Source organism: Temnothorax longispinosus, chromosome 3, assembly GCF_030848805.1.
Source record: "Temnothorax longispinosus isolate EJ_2023e chromosome 3, Tlon_JGU_v1, whole genome shotgun sequence".
Classification (NCBI taxonomy): Eukaryota; Metazoa; Arthropoda; class Insecta; order Hymenoptera; family Formicidae; genus Temnothorax; species Temnothorax longispinosus.
Genome location: NC_092360.1, coordinates 15873520 through 15890633, shown reverse-complemented (window position 1 = coordinate 15890633; position 17114 = coordinate 15873520). Strand labels below are relative to the sequence as shown.

The window sequence follows — 17114 nt, the reverse complement described above, 5'->3', positions numbered from 1 at the left end:
AGCAGCGGCGATTCGCTTGCTTATGTAATGCGAAACGGGTCACGGCCAGACGCGCAGCCGAAAAAAGCCCGCCTTTCTCCGTCTCGCCAACATCAGGAATCGTTCGCGAATTACGAACATACGGACGAGATCGACGGTTGATCTTGATCACTTGCATGCATTATTCCTACAATAACGAGTCGCGCGATTTCAATTTTATGCCAACAAAATTCACTCAATATAATAGAAAGTATACAAAGTATACAAATATAATTACATATTATGTAATTATATAATTATGTATGTATATATTAATAAGAATATTACATTTTTAATTGTAAATTAAATGCAATATAACCATTTTTTATAAAATATTTAAAAATATTAAAGATTTTAAAACAGTAAAAAGTACTAAACAAAAAACTGATTACTGATATATATTCATTTATTCTATTCATATAAATGAAAACGTAATTATAAAAAACATTTAGTATATCTTATTAATCACTAAATTCTAAATTACACAATTAATTTATTAAAAAAAATTAAAATTATATAAAATATTCTAATCCATTCTTATGAGCATAAAGAACATAGGATAACTTCGGTATAAGGAAAACTTAATTTGTTGAGTACTATTTAATATGTTTAAGGCAAATAAATTATACCAATAAAAACTTTATACTTTTTTATGCGGGCGAAGGGTTAAACTTATTAACGAACAAATAATCACAAGATTTACAACGTTTGAACGTTATGAATCGCGTGTACAGATTGAAATAAACGCGTATAGATTGTTCTCATTCACCTAAACAGAGGAAATCCCGTAATGACTGACATGACTGACTGACTGATGTCTGCTGACGCGCGTCGCGGGAAATCTGAGACGTCCAGTGTTGCCAACTTTTGGGCGCCCGTTTCCTTCTTAAAATTAATTTTGTATTAATTGTAATTTAATCCAGCTTTCAAAAATAAAATTTATATTGTATATAAAAAAATAATAAAACTAATTGTATATTGTATAACGGCGTAACGAATTGTATAACGGCTATTGTATATAAAAAAATAATTAAGAAAAATAATAAAACAATCACAAAAAACTTTGCGAAAATTGTTCGGTTGAATACATACATAAGAACCACACACAAGTGATTATATATGTTATGTTCATACATGATTATATTTGTTCATATACGATCATGACTGCGCAGCAATGTATGATTATGTATGTGAATCCATATATGATCTTGTATGATTAGATATGGTATTTTTTGGCCGGGAAGTTTAGCGTACGGCCTAAGAGTTTGAGTGAGATTGTGGATAACATTTTACGAATTTTTGCTTACACACGTCGCGTCGGGGCCCCTGTAGTCCGGGGGCCCCATATCATTGATACGGCTGATACGGCGGTAGCTACGCCCCTGATCGATCAATTTTCACATTTAAAAAATTGCTTGAATTTTTTTGTGTAAAGCAACAATTCATTAACGGTAGATTTTGAAAACTATTCACTTTTATATAGAGATTTTCACAAACTTGATTCTTTGATAAATTATGCTTTGAATAAAAGTAAACTTTAATTCGCGCTATTTTGCTTTATATTTATATCAAATAGAAATGGAGTCTTGTTACTTTTATTCTTTACTTTTTATTCAATTATTTATTATGTTATTACTAACAAAAGCGTATGTATGTATAATATTAATAAGCATATATAATGGGCTATATAAATATATGTGATTGTTCGTAGTGTAGTAATTAAGCTCGAGACTGTGGGTTCACTAACAAGTTCAAATAGCTGTGCGGATTAGCTATCCCTGCGGGACATACACTTCGAACTGCATTGAATTTTTGCGGTTGTGTGCGGATTATGAAAAGTGTGGAATATAAGAAGCATTTGCATTTGAGCACTTAACGATATCACGTCGCGAATAGCCATCGATAAATAACGATAACTTAGTTTATCGACAAAACGTTCTATTCGTCTCGGATCAAACTACGATTTCCTTATTTTTATCCCTGTTATTATTTTCTGCGAAATGAAGCGCATCTTGCGGAAATAGATTTTTCTCGCGCACTGATAGTTACCCCCGCTGTTATGGCAATTGCATTTTCGATACGATTGAAAAAAGGATTACACATGCTGACATTGAAAAATAATAAAATTATACATATATATTATGTTTCTGATTCAGTTTTGCGCGCAGAAAATTGGCTTTTTTGATGTAAAGTTTTGTGCAAGCAAACAAACGTGACGCAGATAAAAGTGTACACAGAGTGGAACGTGTCGGAATCAGCATATATAAAGCTCATTTTTTCCCCTTTTTTCTCGAAAGTTAACCAGTTATAAAACGTGAAATTTATGAGAGCATATATAATTTATGTAATCCGGTCTGACCATGACGATAAAATTAGAGATAGTCTGGAAACGCATCGGTCCTCGCCGAAGTTTCGTGCTCCAAAACGTGCGTGTCGTTCTCTCGCTTGAATAAAAAAAGTATCGTAATGCAGCTCTTTAGGGAACGCGGCGTCTCGTAATTTTCTTCGCTCTGAAATAACAAAAAATATTATGAGACATAACGTGTTTCCCAGAGCCACATCGTTAAATTAATTTGGCGTCCATCCGGTTCTCGTAACGTTGTGCTTTGTACCGTATCAGTAGCAAGAATCTTAAGCTAAATTTTATAATCTTCATAATTTTCTTCTTATAATAGGTTTAAATGATTTCACTACGATTGATACGTTAACGTTTGTAATATATTTATATATTAATTGTAGAAGTAGAATACATCAGTATATACAAAATTACTTTTTTCAAAAAAGGTAATAAAAGGCGCCAAGTACACGCAATGTATTTTATAAATTCAAAAATCCAACCTAAGTATAGCTTTATTTTTCCTTAACAAAATTATATTATTACAAAATTATTATATCACAAAATTATGTTACCAAACTCAACTCAAGTGACATGTATTTCGAAAAAAGATGTAAAATCTTTAAATGCGCCAATTGCAAAGAGAATATATATATATATATATTGCTTTGAAAAATAATTGTTGTGCAACTACTTTTAAAAAATAAAACTCAAGTGGTACATATTTTTGTGTTCCCATTCAAGGAAGAAAAAAAATTGTTAATCCCAAAAAATATTTAGTCCGATACGTTCAACTTAACATTTTAGTTAGTTAACTAAGCATTAGTTGTTTCAACAATTTATTTAGTTTCTTTAATCAAGAATTAATTAATTGAACTATAATGTTTAGTTCAATCAATCAATCAATCATCTTAATTTCTTTCCTCTTCCGGGGTTGGAAAGGCGTTTTTTTCAGTAAAAACATTCCCAAAAACCTTTGCAAGCAAACTTATATGATATTCTGCTATATCCAACACACATGGCGTTTTGCAGGGACGTACCCAACCCTTTACAAACACATTCAATTTACAAACACGTTCATTATTTTCTAACCATCTTCATCCAATCCAATCTACTCGATCTCCATCGTTCCTTTTCGAATGGCGTTTTGTTTGATTCCCTTCTTTTCATCGCTGCTCTTTCCTTCTCTCTCCGATTCTCTCCCTCCTCGTGTTTGACGCCTTCCTTCTTTCTTATTCTACCTTCACTCTGAAAATAAACAGTCCCTCAAGTTACCTCAAGTGGGTCTAAATGACCCAAGACGTGTTTAAAACTTGCGCCCTTTTTGAACGCACAGTGGTGGGGACTCCGGACCCGGAGGGGAAAAAAGTTTGAAGGTTCTAGCACTAGCCTGGCCACTTGCGAGACTCATGGAGTTTTCGATTTGCGACTCAAACCGACTCGGGTAGCATCATGTATACAGGACTCTAGCATCATTGACGTGGAATACATACATATCTATTAGGGTGTGTCATTTTGGAGCAACTTTTTTTTTCATTTTACACATTTTTTATTTAATAGCATATATACTTGCAGGAAAATAAAATAAGATACCTGTTAAAATTTTAGCCCTTAATATTAATATTAACAGGTCGCTCATCGCGATTTTTTTATTTTTTATTTAGTAAGATAGAAAAAATTTTATAACTATCTAACAAACAGTAATACAGCATTGCGCCACATACATTTTCTGTAGTAAATTTACCGCTCTACAAAAAAGATCTCTTATCATTTTTTCATAAATTTAACCGTTCAAAAGATATTCAAAGTTAAAGTTTGATAAATTTTATAAAAATTGTTTTTGCTTATAAATGTTGTATCATATCGACTATCAAAAATTATGAAATAATCAATACATATTTTTGTAGAAAATTTAACGATCTACAAAAAAGGTCTCTTATGTTTTTTTCATAAATATAACCATTTAGACGATATTAAGGTTTAAAGTTCAAAGTATAAATTTTAATATCGTCTAAATGGTTATATTTATGAAAAAAACATAAGAGACCTTTTTTGTAGATCGTTAAATTTTCTACAAAAATATGTATTGATTATTTCATAATTTTTGATAGTCGATATGATACAACATTCATAAGAAGCAAAAACAATTTTTATAAAATTTGTCAAACTTTAACTTTGAATATCTTTTGAACGGTTGAATTTATAAAAAAAGTGATAAGAGATCTTTTTTGTAGAGCGATAAATTTACTACAGAAAATCTATGTGGCGCAATGCTGTATTACTGTTTGTTAGACAGTTATAAAATTTTTTTTATCTTACTAAATAAAAAATAAAAAATCGCGATGAGCGACCTGTTAATATTAATATTTAGGGCTAAAATCTTAACAGGTATATTATTTTACCTTCCTGCAAGTATATATGCTATTCGTGAAATAAAAAAAAAGTTGCTCCAAAATGACACACCTTAAATATCTCAGTATGTATTCCACGTCCATTGATGAGACCCGAGTCGGGTCGAGTAGCAAATCAAAAACGCCATCAGTCCGGTCGAAGCAGCCGTGACAGAAAATAACAAGTGGGACGGTGGGGTCACTTAGACCCAGATGAAGTAATATTGTAACAAAACAATTTTTGTCAAAATACAAGTATTTACTTATATAAGTAAATCTTATTAAAAACAGTGTATTTATGCAATATAATGATAGAAAAAATATTCTGTGTTGTATAAATAGTAAAACATTGGATTTTATTAGTTTACAGAATCAAATAATATCTAGTAGCTTAGCGTCAAGATATTAATTTTACGGCAGCTACGACATTCTCAAGTAAATTCTACTAGTAAATATTTACAAAACTTTTTTAACCGAAATTGTTTCATTTTTTCATTATAAATATTATTATTATTATTACACAGAACTGGATACAAGGTCTTGCACTCGGTCAACGGCCAATGTGATACAATCTCATGTGTAACGAACATGATGCAAAAATATGCAGCACTTGCGCGTCGTAATATAATTTTTTTTTCATGTGTATTTTTAATAAATAAAGTATTCTTTCATGCATTTTTATTGCATTTATTCAACATTTTTACCGATTTTATACAAAAAAACATGAATTTTTACCTCTCCATAGACACCATTTTGTATTAGTCATATGAAACTTTTTGAAAAATATTTTGTCATTCTTCTACATGTTTATATTTCATGCCCAAGGTCGCAAGTTTTACAATTATCGAATTATGTATTATAAAACCTTTGTTATCTTTTTTTTAGTCAGTACTACGTCAATTTGAAAAAAAGCAAATTTTTTCGTTTTTTCAGAAAAACACGCTTACTTTTTTATTAAATAACATTTACATTTTTTAATTTGGAATAATCTAACCTACACAGTCTTGTAGATCTTTAAAAGATGTATCGATTAAAAAAAAAGACGTCAAATTGATGCATTTGTCTTAAATAAGATACAAGCTGGAGAAAACGCCAAAGTCTCTCAGACCCATGTGAGGTAAATCGGGGTGTGAAAACGTAAGGTAACTGAAGGTTAATCCTACAAACTTATTTCCTTCTCCTCCTCCCCTCCCTTTCTCTTAACGCTTCCTTCTCTATCTCCCTGCCTCTCTCTTTTCTATCCTACGTTCCTCTTACTCTTTTTTCTTCCTATCGTCTTCTTTCTCGTCCGTGTCCATTAACAGACTCTCCTCTATTCTTCTCGCAATCTCGTCCTCCGTGGACCTCTTTGGTCTCTCGCTTTCCTCCTTTCTTCTTTCTTTTCTTCTTTCTTTCTTCTCTCTTTCTCTTATTCTCGTTTCTACCGATTTATCCTCATCCATTTTCACCCTTAATCTGTTCCCTTCCTTTCTCCTTGCGTCTAATACCCTCCACTTATCCTGTTCACATCCCATCTTTATTATTATCGTCACCCACTCTTCTTTCTGACCTGTCACGCTTACCTCTTTCACTTCTATCTTTACCTTTAATCCGTCCAAAAACAATTCCTTCACTTTCTCCTAATTTGATTCCTTTCCCCTCCATCTCTCCTTCTCAATCCTTATAATCACGTTCTTCTTTCTTTTCTCGTCGTCGTTCATTTCATATTCTTCTGCCCACCATTTCTTCCTACCAAACTTACCTCTACTCTCTTCGCTGTCCTCCCTCTTCCTCTTGCCTGCGCCTTGTTCCAACCTATATAACTTTTTTTCTAATCTTTCTGCCTTCTCCTTTAATTCCTTTATCTCCTCATCTTTTCTCTTGCCATCTTCCTTAAACTCCTTTATCATCTCCCATACTTTCCCTTCTACTATCTTTTCTAACGCCTCCTTTTCTATTATGATTTTTCCTCTGCATTCCATCCTTCTTTCCACCTCTTTCCTTTCTTTTTCCCTTTGGATTATGTTCTTACTCTCCTCCGCTTTTCTACTTCTATTCCTCGTTCACCAACACGTACTTACGCCTCCCGTTTACACACTCTAATGGTACGTGTCCTGCCTCGGTCGTTGCTCCGCACTCGTGTCCCTCTACCGCTCTTTTCCATTAATCCTCCTATCGATCTAGCAGCCCCGCTTTTCCCTCCTTATCGACTCACTCAATCGATCTATTGCATCCACCGCTTCCCTCGGCTCGCTGCTTCTCTCCATCTTAATTGATCTCTCCCGCGCCGCCGGCATGATACCTCTTTTCCTTGCCGACTCTGTCTGCCTACCGTCTCGTTCCGCTAGCCAGTGCGGCACATTAAGCCTGCTTTATTCTCTCCAGCTGCTTACGCCTCCACCTCGGTTCGTCAGGGTAGTCCTTCCTTCCTCTCCTTCTTTCTCTCTTCTTCTCTACCTTCTCTCACTTTCCGGGCTCCTCTCTTTCTCACTCTCTGCCTCGAAACCTCGCCATGCTTCCTAACCTCTCTTTGCTTTTTTTCACTTTCCAATATCTGTACCATCTTTCCTTCCTCGGCTTCTCCTCCACTTCCTCACGCTCCTCTTACACTCCTCTACACGTATCTTCCTCCATGTGTCTCTACCTCCTCTCACACCTCTTTTTTTCCACCCTCTCTCATCCTTCACCTGTACCGACCTGCTCCCCCGCCGAAGCTTCCGGGGGAACTTCCCCAACTATAATGGTTAGTGTTGACGCTAACGAATGTAAGGAGAGGAGTCAGGAATAATGAAAGTACTCTACGCCGAGTTGTTGATTGCAAATTAACACACTTGATATACAGTGCCTTCCAAAAGTTCAGGGCCACCTACATAATTTGTGAACGGTTTGAAATATAGGATTGAAATTTATAGGGATACAATGGGATCGCAAAGTCTATTATTTAACCACAAAAATACCCACCTCCACACCCCTGGGGGACAGGAAAATGGAGGAGCCAAAAAATCTTAAATGGCATATGGGGTTGAGTAAAGGCTCGTTCGAAAGGGATTTCCGAAACAAAAACAACGCGATGTCGCCGAGATCTGTACGATTTTTTTTCGCGGAGTTATGATTATTTGAACATAGCAGTCAGCAGAGATAAAGACCCCACGGTTCGTCACTTCCGCGGTAGTTAACGACTCCAAAACCTCTCTGCTGTGTGTGTGTGTGTGTGTGTGTGTGTGTGTGTGTGTGTGTGTGTGTGTGTGTGTGTGTGTGTGTGTGTGTGTGGGAGTGACGAACCGTGGGGTTCTTATCTCTGCTGACATCCCTTTCGAACAAGCCTTTACTCAACTCCACATGCCATTGAAGATTTTTTGGCTCCCCCATCCCCCCGTCCCCCGGGGGTGTGGAGGTGGGTGTTTTTGTGGTTAAATAATAGACTTTGTAATCCCATTGTATCCCTATAAATTTCAATCCTATATTTCAAACCGTTCACAAATTATTTAGGTAGCCCCAAACTTTCGGAAGGCACTGTATATTTGATAAAGATACAACGCTTATATACGTGACTAGCCGCTTTCAATGACTGCATTAGAGCTACTGCTCTGTTTGCGTAGATCGTCGCTCGATCAGCCTCTGTCGACGCTAGAGACTTCGGCATATTTGCATGCTACTTTACCTACGGAAGCGAACACGCGTAAAACTACATTAATGCTCCCACTGTTTAAGCGTGTTTAATCACACCCATACTCTCACGCATCCTGCGAAAACGCTCTCTTGGCAACGCCTTGGTAAAAATATCAGCCTCTTGATCCTCGGAAGGAACATGTTTTACCGCTATTTCGTTCGCCTCTGCCTTTTCGCGGATATAATATCGTTTCTCTGGCCGCAGCCGCTGCTGCCACGTACTCCGCCTCGGTGGTACATGTCGCTCGCGTAGTCCGCGTTCGAATAGCAAACTATCTTTAACGAGCCCCCACCGCCGCGAAACTCTACTCCGTATTCGCTCGTGCCAATAAGATACGCAATGATACGCTTTACAGCCCTTCAGTGTTTGTCGTTATGTTTATTCAAGTATTTGCTCACGGAGTTAACCGAGTACGCAATGTCCGCGATACGATGAGTAGAAACATGAGTGAGCCTCCGGCTTCACGGTACGGCACGCTTTCGCACTCTCTCTCTCCTTCATTCACCGGATGCGAACGCACCGCATGCGGGTCCGACGGAACGCTGACCGCTTTTGTCTCACTCATTCGGAATCTTTCAATCACCCGCCTAGCATGCACTCTGATGCAGGAAGATCGACTTTCTTGCCCTATCACGCTCAATTTGCACTCCGACAAACATACTTGAGTCACCTAAGGTGATCTTAAATGCGCTACTGAGATGTCCGATTACAGATTCAAGAACGTTCTGAGATCTAGCTGCAATCAACCCGTCATCCACAAACAACACGAGATACACCGGGCTTCCCTCGACACTGCCTACGTAAATACATGCTATTTGTCAGGGGGTTTTATCGATTGTATTCCTCGGGTGAGGAATTATGGTGTCTTGTACCCGAAGGTAATTGACACAAGCCGTGTAGACCCAAAGAAAGTAACAACACTATGCAAATACAATTGCACACTCCCGACGATCGAATGTTAAATGCCCGCGTACACACACACAGACTCTGACAAAAGTTCTGTCTCGCTTATATAACCTCTAAAACCTCGCCAATATATTAAATGCACACGTACAGACTTGGACAAAAAACACTATATCATTTATATAACCTCTAAATAACTTGGCCAATATTTTTGAGAAATTTAAAAATAATATAGAGCGTTCCATTGATTGGATTTAATAATACGCATCAGGTCGATGTTAGCAAAAAATTTTGCCTCTTTCAATTCATTGTCCATAACAATTCTTAAGTTGCCATTTTTACGACATGTCAATAATACATGGTAAAGATCCTCCTTCTCGTATCCACAGTCACATCTGTCCTGTTTCACATATCCTTTTCTTTTTAATAAAGAGCCCAGATTAAAATGATTCGCCCTCAGTCGATTGAATAACGTTACGAAATATCTCTCTAAATTTATTTTATGGAACCACGGTTTGGTAGCCAGTCTATCGTAAAAATGCTCCAAATAAAACGCTCCTTTGTGCGTAAAATCGCGCACAATCGATGTCTGGGTCGCCTCCCAAGACTCCCTTTTGTTTTGCGTCTTAAAATCACCAACCGGCACCTCAATTGAAGGGTCAGCCTTTTCCAGAGACGCCTCCTTAGCTAGCTCGTCCGCCAGCTCGTTGCCAGCAATGCCAACGTGCCGGAATCTATAGCAGGATTACTCTTTTGCCAGTCTCCAAATATAGTCTCTAAATAAAAAATATAGCGTTTAGCCTCCGTGACGTACCGGTTTTTATGAACATTAATATGATTGTTGTAGATCGATTGTAGTGCAGATTTACAGTCAGATATAATGACGATATCTTTCTTCCTGTGTTCATGTTGTTGAATCATAAGTTGAAGAGCAGACTTAATAGCGAACGCCTCAGCAGTATACGACGAACACAAGCCCGGGAGACTAATCTTATATGCAATTTCTTGATCAGATATAACAATGCTAGCACCCGTCGAGCGACTCGTCACATCGAAAGAACCATCTGTGTAGATAATTTCCAAAGGAGAAGTCAGATCATGCTTCCTGATGACGTTACGAATGAGCACCTCATCTGGATATCGCTCATGCTTCCTCGACTCGTCAGTAACCAGATCCACGCAAGGTCTAAAAGTATGTGCGCTATAGGGGCCTTGAAAGATTTCAAACTGTCTATGGGGTCTAATCCCAGTCCTGAATCTCAATTTACTCCAAATTTCAGATAGCATAGACAGTTTATAGGTCGGTAGACGAAAACGGCAATAATTCTCTCGGTCCAAGGTACGTTGAAATTTAAGACACAAACCGTTGTTGTTATAGGCTATGGCCTTAGTAATGAAGTTCCTCCCCAGCATAATCGCTCTATCTCTAAGTAGCATAATTTTAGCTTCAGCTATCAGGACGTTATTGGGAGTGCTGTTCCTGAATCCCAGGGCAGTGCAAATACCCATATATTAAGTCATTTCCAGCTTAAGTTGAAATCCCGTGTAAACGGCGATTGAGGCCGTAAATCCCGTTTGAATTTCCCGCGCTTGATTTGCGAAGCGCTCGCGTAGATACACTCGCGCCTGGCGCCACCTAGAGCATTCTGATTGGTAGATGCATGTGTGCTGTAATTGGCTGTGGCAGATGTGCTGTGATTGGCTGATGCATGAGTGCACTGATTGGTAGTGAGGTTTTGCGAGGGAGACACTCCCTGTTTGAGGAGATTACTTGTACAATCGGCGTACGAGCAAGTAGTAAGAGTAACGCGCGGATCTTTCCAATAAATATTATTGCGTTTTATCGAGTTGACCCGTTAATCAATTAACCTGCAATCCTGACCGCCCTCCCTTACACCCGAGTCTCTAAGGAAGTATGTAAAAATGCCATAGTCTGTGACAGACCTACCCAAACTTTTGTAGAGCATGAGGGCCGTGTTGACTTCCAAGCCCTTTGACACCCTGCACAGATATCTCATAACAGAATTGGTCCTGTTAACTTTGCCTTTAACTTCCTGGACCTGACGATGAAAATTAAGGCTGTTATCAAGCCAACTCCGAGAAATTTGGCTCCGTCGCAATTGAATACGTCGCATCCCTGTATATTGATACTCAGGTTTTTGTCGACAAAGCCCGTTTGGTTGAATTCAACCAAAACCGTTTTCTTGGGTTCGAGATCAAGGCCGATAAGTCTCAATTTCTCAGCAATGATGTTTACGGCTTGCTCAAGCAAGAGTCGATTGCGTCATCGATTATGGCCCGAAACGTACAGACCAACGTCATCCGCAAACTCCACCATTTCAACTCCTGCTGGGAGATCCTCACGGAGAGACCGAGTAAAAAGCGAATACAACGCCGGACTAAGCACGACGCCTTGCGGGAGGCCCCTGTAAACAAAGCGATCCACGAACTCACCAGAGTTGACGATAAATTGAACTTTTCTTCGGTATAGCCAATTGCGAACAAAATTGACGATACCCGCAGGACAGCTAAGCGCCAACAGCCCATCCAGCATAATATGGAATTCCACGCTGTCGTATGCCGAAGAGACATCGAGGAAAGCAGCCAAAGTATATTCGCCCGCACTCAGCGCAGCTCGGATGTCCGATGTAATTCTGACCAAATTATCGGCACAAGACTTTCCCCTCCTGAAACCATTTTGTGACGAGCTAAATTTTTCTTCCTTTTCAGCCCACCAAATCAATCGCTCGTTGATCATGCGCTCCATGAGTTTGCCAACGCATGATGAGAGTGAGATAGGACGCACTAGAAACCCTCCAGAGAGAGACTGGCCAACACGCCGCCATATGCATGCAAAACAGCCCAGCAAGCAAGAAACGTCAAGAAACATTTTAACTATATTGCATTAACGTTACAACGTTGCTGCAATGTAGTTAAAATGTTTCTTGATGTTTCTTGCTTACTGGGAGAAAATAGGATTGTACGCGGCAAAATTTAAAGTGTACCAGTTTAAAATATCATAAAAGTGTATATTATTTTAAATATAAAAATAGCAAAACGCGATAAAAAAATAATAAAACATTACTAAAGGAATTATAAGAAGATAAATAAGAGCGCAAATAATATTCGTGTGTATAGTTATAAAATATTTCAAATAAAATACAAATATCTACACGGTTCTACTTTGGACATTTTTCAATAAAAAATAAAAACATAAAAAGAATTTAAATAACAAATCCAGCATTAATATTTTGTTAACAGCAATATCTTTCTATTAATAACTTGTATTTTGCATTTATTAACGGTATTAAATAAATGATTTAACAGTGCTTGCTTAGCTTTTATTTGGATGTTTATTATTCTTTCTATAATTATGTACCTATTTTCAGAGCTATTATTGTATTTGTTAACAAAATATTACTTTTAAATTAAAAATAATTTTACTTGTTATAGATTGGTTAACAAAGAGCTCCATATAATATTAAAAATAATGTAAACTTTATTGTAAAAATCAATATCTAATAAGATTATAATTCTGAAGTACAATCTATAATCACTGTAAACTACAAAAAAAGTAAAAAAGTAAAGAACTATAAAAATAGTAAAGATACACGAAAGAGAAATATATAATCAGTAAATGACCCTGACAGCACACATGTCCAAAAACGGGACATAAGACGTGTAAGACATCTTTTAGACATCTTTTAAACGTCTTACGAAAAGATGGCTAAAAGACGTCTTATGTCTCGATTTTGGACATGGTGCTGTCTGAGTAATAAATCACATTATCGTTATTAATAGGTATTTATTTGAAAAATTCCATTAATCAATGTTTTCACTCTTGCAAGATTGAACGGAATTTATTTGTTAGCTCCATCTAAAAAAGAAAAACCATTAAAATTACTTTCAATTAATTGGATATTTATATTAGATTTATTAATTAGATAATTATAAAGATGTTAAATGTTTATGACCATAGCACTGAAGAAAGTTTGATAATAGGGGTGTTCATAAAAATAATGAAACAAACCCAGATAGCACAAAATATCCTAGAAGCATCCTAAATATGTCCTTGGACATCCTGAAAAATGCTTCAAGATATCCTTCAGACATCCTGGATGTTTCTAGGATATCTTATACTATCAAGAAAATTATGAATTAAAATTACAAATTTCATTTTATTAAATTATGCATTGCCATGCTTTTACTTGCAAAAATTACAGATTTATTTTGTTGTAATTTATGAGATGAAATTTTCATACGAAACATAAAATCTACATATATTATTTTTTCTTTTAAATTAGGTATAACTTAGGTAATAAATATTTAATTTTTTGACATTTTTTAATAAAGAAATGTTTTAACTTAACTCTACTATTTTGATGTTTGCTATACTTAAGAAAAACTCGGAATATTTTTTCCATCTGTAAAAAGAAACACAATGTCGCAGAATTAAGGAAAAATAGAGAATTGCTATGCCTAGCTCTAAGCCGTGTAAGTAAATGATAAAAAGCATTACTGCTTCTCATTGATCCAGTAGCTGAAATACATGTAATACACATTTTATTATTTTTGAAAATACTTCTAAGTATATATCCACCAATTTGATATATTTTATTTAAGTCTGTTTTAGTCCAAGAAATTACTGTTGTATTTAAATCATTATTAATGTTTTTATAAACAAAGTTATCAATTAAGGAACTTTCTGAATTGTGGTTTACAGTCAATACATCAAAGAAATCAGAAAAAAATGTTCTGTCATCTTCTTCATAACTGCTATTACTAACATTCTTCATAAATTGAGACACTGTAATTAATTTTAAATTCATTTTAAACTGAAGTGCATTAGGAATAACATTTTTACGTCTTACAGTAGAAAAAAAGTTTTCGATACAATCTTGCGTCAATCGTGCAGGTAAAAAAAATTTAAAATTTTGTTAGTAGCCATACTATAGGGGATTTGAAACCGGGCGCACTTGACGGCGGGTCGGGGGCAGAAAGCGGAACGCGTGGGGGCCGCCGTAAGCGGTGGGCGAGGGGATGGCGTCGGCAGACGGGGGCCGCCCCGCCGCTGCTTTTCTAACCCGGGATAGTGGGGGGCAGCGAGGGGCGCCGCCACTTTCGCGCGGCGCGGGGGGGGGGGCGGGCCACTCCGAATTTCCCCTCGCGCGACCAAGGCGCCTCTCCGCGGATGGATCCCCCGTCGCGACGGCGGTGCGTCGGTAATTGATCGAAGGCCCACGGCAATCAATCGTCGTCGTCGTCGTCGGAGATCTTTCGCGCCTCGACTCGCAATGCGGACTGCGGACGCTTTCGCGTCATCGATATTTTCAATCGCGCACGCATCGTGTTTATTTCTATTTTAATATTTATTAACCCTTTGTCAGACAACGTTATTTGAGATCTTCAAAACATTATTAAGAAGTACATATTTGCAAGTAATAATAATATTTCATGGATACATATATAAATGCAAGATATTAGATCGCATCGTGTTTATTTCTATTTTAATAACTACTGAAATCTACATTGCAATAATTGTACGTACAGAAACAATTTCAACGTACGCGACATTTCGTCGTCGTCGTCGGAGATCGTCTCCGTTTGCGTGATCGCGGTTATCTCTCAAAGCTATTTCCAGAGTTATCTGCTGCCCTATTGACATCCGTCGAGCAATAAGCGCGAGGCAACGCGAATTTTCTCGCGCAATTATATCGTCAGTTTGAAGTTTGCGAAGGTTATATTTTTAAAAATAATCACTAAAATCTACATTGCAATAATCGTACGGACAGAAACAATTTCAGCAACGTACGCGACATTTCGTCGTCGTCATCGTCGGAGATCGTCTCCGTTTGCGTGATCGCGGTTATCTCTCAAAGCTATTTCCAGAGTTATCTGCTGCCCTATTGACCCCGTACATCCGCTGTCGAATCGTTATCGGGCGCTATATAAGCGCGGGAAGAACGCGAATTCTGACCTATTGACATTCGCCGAGCGATAAGGGCGAGACAACGCGAATCCTCGCGCAATCGTCAGTTTGAAGTTTGTGAAGGTGCGAGAACGTTGATGCTCGTAGTTTGCGCGGTACATCTGTATGGAGAGAAATAGTGCCATGGAGAGTCAAATGAAAGATAAGGAGGCTCTAATGTCGTTGTTGGACGAGCCGTTCGAGGATCAGGTCGTAGAAGTCGAACGCACCTCGACGGATATCGAGTCGGTCAGTTTCGCTTTGCTCGATCTGCTGCGCGAACCTGAATGTTCGGCGTCGCAGAATTTGAGACTGTTGCTCGCAAGCGTCTCGAAGTACCTGACGACTATGAATCAGAATCGAACCGATTGCGACGTACGTCGTATGCGCGAGGGCAGCAACATAAAGAGCGTGCTGACAGAGCTCCATAAATTGTGGCTGAAGAAAGGTTTTAAGAGTCCTACCTGTTCCTGAAATGTATAATTTCATTCGTGATCGACTTCTGTCGAAGTTGTATTCATCATTAGTGAGTGATCTAATGACACAAGATACCTTTTACGAATGGATCAATTATCACGACAGATACGTCAAAAAGTTTACCCGTCGGTGCGGGAGGGGATATCCCTGCCGCGGTTTCGACGGATCATTCGTACAGCGTGGAGAAGCGAGACGAGGAGGAGGAGGAAGCAGGATGCAGCGGCGGCGGCTGGCTCGACGCGTTGTTCGACCTGACGGAGTCTGGTCGCGATCTCGATCGTATTCCGCAGCATATATCGAAGATGAAAGATCGACGGATGCTTACCGTGAGGTCGCCCGGGGAGATCGGATCACAGTTGATCCGTCTGGACGTCTACGACATCAAGGATATCGCGAACAAGGAGAGACGTGATTGGTGGAAATACGCGAAATTGCGATCTCAGATCCTGACCACTTTGTCGCGTACGGATCGCAAGCGACTATTAGTGCGTCAGTTATTGGATCAAGCGGCGGACGATTTGAGGAAGATTCCCAGGGTTACAAAGGAGACGAGGAACGTCATACATGAAAGCGGCCGGAGCGGCGTTTAAATATATCGCGAATATGTACGTCTTAATAATGTTTTTTGAAAAAAGACTTATTATATTCTTTTATCAAGATACACGTTTATTCAACTTTTTTTTTTATTACAGAGGTACATCATACCGCGAGCCGTCAGGGGCCCCTAGTGGAACCACCCACTACTCTACAAAAAAAAAGTAATATGTAGGAAAAAAAATACATTATCTTAACTACAACACGGCTGTCTCATTTCTATAATACAATAAAAAGCGTTACAGAATGTCGAGACGCGCGCGACGTTCTGCCCACCAATCGTGTAAGCGATATCTATTTCCGAATGACCTCTCACCCGCGTCGCGATATCAAATACCGAATCTTCAGAATTAATATCTTGTATTTATATATGTATCATGAAATATTATTACTTGAAGATATTACGCTGCGTTTAAATATATATATAATATATTGTGAATATGTACTTCTTAATAATGTTTTGTTTAAAGTCTATGTTTCATTGTACTGGGACGATGCATCGTCCCATATAATATCCACCCATGGGTGGATATTATACAAATTCAACTTCATCATTGGCGCTAACGTCAAAGCGAAATCGTCACGTTCGCCTTGTCGACGCTCATTTTCAGCCTTTCACGAATTGACACCTTTACCGAGACCTCCCACCCGCGTCGCGATCGCTGAAAAAAAGGAACGCATCGCTCGTTACGTCGGTCACTCGCGCTTCGATCGGGCGGTGACGCTTATCGCTTCTCGAGGGTCAAGGGGTCGAGGTGGGAAACGTATCGTTATCTCTCG

At 38.1% G+C, this 17114-nt stretch overlaps 1 long non-coding RNA gene across 1 annotated transcript; it reads right to left on the bottom strand.

Moving 5' to 3' along the window:
• Window positions 1–571: 571 nt before the first annotated feature.
• LOC139810375 (uncharacterized) lies at window positions 572–12004 on the bottom strand. The gene is made up of 4 exons (XR_011731309.1): window positions 11813–12004; window positions 11244–11721; window positions 3446–3601; window positions 572–903 (listed from the first exon to the last, which is right to left on the bottom strand). It is a non-coding gene; the product is annotated as an uncharacterized lncRNA (long non-coding RNA).
• Between the last annotated feature and the right edge of the window lie 5110 nt (window positions 12005–17114).